This window comes from Lagopus leucura, unplaced genomic scaffold (genome assembly GCF_019238085.1).
Source record: "Lagopus leucura isolate 7727_CA_CO unplaced genomic scaffold, USGS_WTPT01 Super-Scaffold_100001, whole genome shotgun sequence".
Classification (NCBI taxonomy): domain Eukaryota; kingdom Metazoa; phylum Chordata; class Aves; order Galliformes; family Phasianidae; genus Lagopus; species Lagopus leucura.
The window spans coordinates 27,263,568-27,269,643 of NW_024962262.1; positions in this window are offsets into that span (position 1 = coordinate 27,263,568).

Here is a 6,076-nt window from a genome sequence, read left to right on the forward strand (position 1 = left end):
TCTTTCTTTCTTTCTTTCTTTCTTTCTTTCTTTCTCTCTTTCTTTCTTTCTTTCTCTCTTTCTTTCTTTCTCTCTTTCTTTCTCTCTTTCTCTCTTTCTCTCTCTCTTCCTTCCTTCCTTCCTTCCTTCCTTCCTTCCTTCCTTCCTTCCTTCCTTCCTTCCTTCCTTCCTCTCTCCCCCTCTTCCTCTCTCCCCCTCTTCCTCCCTCCCTCCCTCATTCCTTTCCTGCCTTCCTTTTTCTCTTTTTTCCTTTTTCCCCTTTCCCTTTTCTCTTTTCCATTTTATTTCCTTTCTTTCCCTCTTCCTCTTCCCTCTCCCCCTCTCTCCCCATCTCTTCCTCTCTCATTTGCCACAGGGATGTTGATTCCCTCTCACACAGTTCCAAACTGAATTAAAAGGAGAAGTGGTTTGGGGAACGAATCCTTCCCTCCTTCCCTTGCTCCTCTCTCTCCGTGGCTCATCGAATACTTTTGCACCCAAATGAAACACTTCAGGAGAGACAGTGGAGTTAGAAACCCTCGGCTGTTCTGTGAGCGCTCTTTGGGGCTATTGCCCTGCTTTAGAGCGGTTTTTCCCTTCTAGCTTCCTTATGGACTCGAATATCCACGGAGGCAAAGCTGAGGATGGTCTTCGGAGCACCCGGGGACGGATCTGCCCCTCCGGAACGCGGTGACGGGGGACACGGCGCAACCCGAGAGGAGCCCGCAGCCGTCCCGCTGTGCCCTTCTGCAGCCCCCCTGCAGCCAGGAGGGAACGAGCACAAACTACGGAGAGGCTCCGGCATTGCTGCTGCTCCGATGATGCTCAGGGATGAACGATGTGGCATCGAGATACCGCTGTGGCGGGGGTGGGCTCTCTCGATTTACAGATGCCCTCCACCCCTCGGGTCGCAGAGGGATCCCTCCCTGTTCGCCCCCTCGGGCTTCAGGGTTGGGGCCGGCCTCTGCCACGGCGTTGGGGTTCTTGGTGTCAGCTTCTTCCCTGACAGGTCTTAAACAGTGCTGGAGGGAAAGGCAGAGGGCGAGGGGAAGCGGAGGGTGGAGGGGGTTGCTCTATGTTACGAGTTCAGACAGCGCTTACTCTGCTTCCACTCCAAACCCTAGAGGAAAAACTTTTCGTGGGACACCTCCGTTATTATTACTATCACCGAAGCGCTAACGTGGAGCAACGCTTTATATATCATTCCCTTGATCCTCCTCGTGTCCGTTCCCCGGGGGCCCCACCCAGCCCCGTGCTGACGGGCATAGCCTGAGCGCCAAGCTGGGGGGATGGCGGCACGGCGGCCCTGACACGGTGGGTTGGAGGGGTGGAGGCACGGAGTCACATAAAGAGACGCGTCCATACTCACGTATACATGCATATATATGTGCACATACATACACATACATATGTGTGTGTATATATATATAGACACATACACACACATATATATACATACACACGTATGCATACATATATACATGCATACATGTACACATGTATACACACATACATACACATAATGTGGTTATGTGCCTCTCGCAGTTTTCTCTTGCTTCAGATGCAGGAAATGGGTGCATTTCCCCAATGGACTGTGCTGCCCACCTCGAGAAGGCACCAAAGCATCCCTTATGGCCACAGTGAAACCATTTGTAAAATAATCGCTGTAAAGCATTGCGTTTGGGTTTCCTTTTTAGGATTCCCCGAGGACAGGTGGACGGATGGTCTAGATAGAACAAGCAGTCTTGTCCAACCTTAATGATTACATGATTCTATCAGTATAAGGATATCAAAGACGAAGTATCTGCGCCTGACCACTGATTTGCCATACATCCCGACTTTTGCACGGAGTCACCGTGAGGCTCATAGGACCCTGCTCTCACCTTCCCTGGTGCTTTATTCCACCCAGCACTACTTTGTGGCAGTGTTTTCCTGCCCCGTGCATCAGAGGGAGCACGGAGAGAACGCCTCAGCACCGTCCACAGAAAGTCAATATCCCACACAGCGCCAGCTGAGTTTTCCCTTTCTAAAGGGGAAAAAACTCAGCTGTTTTCCTTTCAGACGGAAAAAAAAAAAAAAAAAAAAAAAAAAACCCTTCGGAAGGAAAAAAAAAATAATAATAATAACCCTTTGGGTGAATGCACAAAAAGTATTTCCATGTCCTAATGAAGACTTTTCCTACATCAGCAAAGAGCCGCTAATTACCGCGGTGCGCGCTGCAATCACCGCGGCCGCAGCCAAAGTGTAGAACGGTGTCCTATGAAAAATTGAAACGCACCGAGCTGCTGGGCGTCCCGGGGCGGTCCGCCGCGTCTCTGTTGGGAGAGTTCTGAGAGGTCCGCAGGAAAGCAACGCTCTGATGGCAAAGTTTCTTCTCGGTGCTTCTTGCAAGCGAGAAGCGCCCCCGGCACCGCACTCCTCAGCCCACGGCCACTCTCGGCCCCTGGGGGACGCCAGGGGGCTTCGGGGGGCCCCGTCCCGCTGTGCTCGGAGCAGGCACGGAGCCTTCTCTCCCCGTCCTCCCAACCCCCCCGACTCGAATCCGAGCACGTAGCGAGGGGCTGGGAAGCCGTTGCCTTGTCATGTAACACATTGCCCTGATTTATTATAAAATTTTAACGAAATCATGCATATTTTAACAGCCTTTAATCACTGCATGAAAATTTAATTCATGAACTGTAGCGCGTTTAAATAAATGAAGTGTTAATTCATTAGGATTAATTAATTTGTTAAAGGATTGTGTGCAAGGTTAAGGTGGGAGAAAAACTCTTTGTTGGTTTCGCGTCTTAATCACCGGGGTTTAACAGAGGCGGAGGAAAACGTATAGCGGAGGGGGGGATGCTGCTTGCAGGGTGGAGGAGCCCGGGCAGGACAGCACCCAGAGCGGGGAGGGACTCGCCGAGCCCGGGCGTTGTCCGCCGGGTGTGAAGGAGCTTGGCGGAGCCGGAGGCAGCCGGCCCGGTCCCAGAGGCAGCGCTCCCCTCCCGAAATGCCTCTCATCTTTTGCGGTGGGGTGAGGGACTCGATGGTGCTTCCAGAAGGGAGGCCCGGCAAGGGAACAGGGACCATTCTTATCCGGGCCGGGTCTCCTGGATCCCCTTTGGCACCTGATGGCCGGGCCGACGAACAACGGGTGCTCTCCGAGGTTTTGACGGCACCGATTTGGCTTCCTTGAAAAGCAGAACGCAGACAGGAACTCCATAACCTGTATGAGTATTAGAGACAGCACTCCCTACCAAGAAAAGCTGAAAACGTAGTAAATTTTTCTTTTCAGCCCAGCTTCATTCTCCTCTACTATAAGCATGACGGCAACCATGAGGCACAGGCATGCTGTCCCCTCCACCTGCCCTTTTTGGCTTTCTGTCCTTCAGTTGATGGATATGGCTAGATCATGGCTTGATCTTGGGCCACAAAGATGGGAGACATGGCACCCTTCAGATCAGGCCCCACAGGCACGCGAATGTCCTTCCCTGGATCCCAGCCTACAGCTTGCCACAGAGATATCAGGCTGCATGGGACGAAGGACAAACCCTGGGTGAAAGCTGGAGAGGATCACTCATCATCAGGTTGCCCAGAGAAGCTGTGAATGACCCATCCCTGGAAGCGTTTAAGGCCAGCCTGGATGGGGCTCTGGGCAGTTTGATCCGATGAGTGGCAGCCACTAGTTGGAGCTCAATGATCTTTAAAATCCTGTCCAACCAAAGCCATTCTGTGATTCTGAGATCACCTTTGGCTGCAGGTGTTCTTTGGAATAACCCTGAGTGTCCATATATAGTCGACCTTAGTGCCACTTCCAAACCTGGATAAGGGAGAAGCTTGAGTATACTCACGTGGTGCCATTCTACACCACAGGCAGGAAGGTGGGAGTGTCGACTTTACATTTTGCATCACATTTATCTAAGCCACAGTACAGAGGAGGTGTGCAAAGGTTTTTTCAAGCCTATGGCTGATGAGAGGCAGAATTATTTTCTAGCAGCAGCAACACACTTAAAGGCTGCCCAAGAGTTTATATGATCTAGTTGACTCAAATTGCCTTTAAATTAAATTTGGTGAGAGAAACAACTGTAAAATGAAGTGGGATGCAAGTGAGCTCACCTTGAATTGCGTATACAAGACACACACCCTTCTTCTCCCCCATTTTTTGGGAGATGGGATTAGTGCTGATGGGTAGAGCCACTGCAGCAGTCTTTCGTAAGGCCTTCAGGGAACTGTGGGGGACAGGTCACCTGCCTGACAGCCTGTAGGTAAATCTGCCTGCCAAGAAGTGAAAATTCGACGCTTGCATTCCTGCTCTTGGGTGTAACCTGACTGATTCCGCTGGCAATGAACTGAGGCTGGTAGCAATCTCACTCTCCTGTACTATCAGTACCCTGGAGAGCGTTCTTTTATTTTAAAGCCTGCAAGTTGCTTGGTATTTAGTACAGGAAGTATAGCTAGGCTAAGCGAAGATTTTACAAGCTATTTCATATCATTAGACATCAACACTTTTGAAAAATCTGCTGTCTAAATCAGAATTGTAATAGTTAAGTTTTAGATCTTGCATATTCCAAGTCTACATTACTAGGTAACTACATAACTACATAACTGCCATAAAAAATTAACAGCGATGAACTCTTTTATTCAGAGAACATGTTAAGTACAGCAAGAAATTAAGGAAGAACAGCGCTGACAGAATGCAACCTAGATAAGTTTAACCCCATATATGGCTAACAAGTTTGTAACTAAAGAAACCCTATTAAAAGAGGGTAGATTTACACTGGATGCAAGGAAGAAATGTTTCACGTTGAGGGTTGCCCAGAAAAGTAGTGGATGCCCCATCAAAGTCAGATTGGAGGAGGATCTGAGCAATCTTATCTAGCGAAAGGTGCCACTGCTCATGGCAAGGGAGATCAAACTGGATGATTTTCAAGGATCCCCTCCAATCCACCCCAACTCATGCTATAATTACACATAAACAATTTTTTAAAAGTTGTTATGGCATCATTCACTTCTCCAAATTCTAAGCCAAAAGGAATAAAACCTACATTAACTAAATGCAGAATCTAGGAATCAGAGGGCTGGAGTAACTCCTCCACGAAGACAGGCTGAGGGAGCTGGGCTTGTTCAGGCTGGAGAAGAGAAGGCTGTAAAGTGACCCCATTGCAGTCTTTCAGTATTTAAAAGGGAAATCAACTTTTTAGAAGGGTAGACAGTGATAGGACAAGAGGGAATGGTTTTAAGCTCAGGGAAGGTTTAGATAGGATGTCAAGGGGAAGTTCTTTACAGAGGGAGTGGTGAGGTGCTGGAACAGGCTGCCCAGAGAGGGTGTGGATGCTCAGTCCCTGGAGATGTTGAAGACAGGTTGGATGGGGCCATGAGCAGCCTGGTCTAGTACCAGTTCTGGAGGTTGGTAGCCCTGCCTGTGGCAGGGGATTGGAACTTGATGATCTTGGGGTTCCTTCCAACCTAGCCATTCCATGATTCTATGAATCTACAGCTGGGTGGCTGTTTTAATGACACACAAAAGAAATAAACAATTGACCAAGGCAAAACTAAAATACGTTAGTTCACACTGTTTCAGCTTTCGAAGTCATAAAACACAAACTCCTACTCACAGCACTGGATGCAATCACAGCCTACTGAGAGTATTTACGGTTGAGATTTAAGAATAAGACAAAGCTTATAAAGGGTACTACACCCAAATACACCATCTCTTGTCACAATGTAGGTTACCAGCCCCAGCACTTGCCTTGAAACATCTTTTTTTGATCATGCTTGAGAATGAGATAAAAAGTTTATGATCTTGACCTCCAGCATTTTTTCTAACCTCAGGCCCTCTTTTTTCCCCTTTATTCAGGCAAAGTTCATACTGAAGGGCAGGCCTGTAAGATGTGTTCCTTTCCAAAGAGCTAAGAAAGAGCACTAGAAAACCTTTATTGAAACTTGATTTAATGTTCAAAACATCAGTTGTATTCGCGTTCTTATCACCGAAAACTACTTGTGTATCAGAAGTGTACTGGAGTAAGCACATAAATGCATCTCCACTAACCAAAATGAACCAATACATTGGCCTTAACATGTAATTTGATTGCTTAGCAATATGAGGATATTTTAAAAA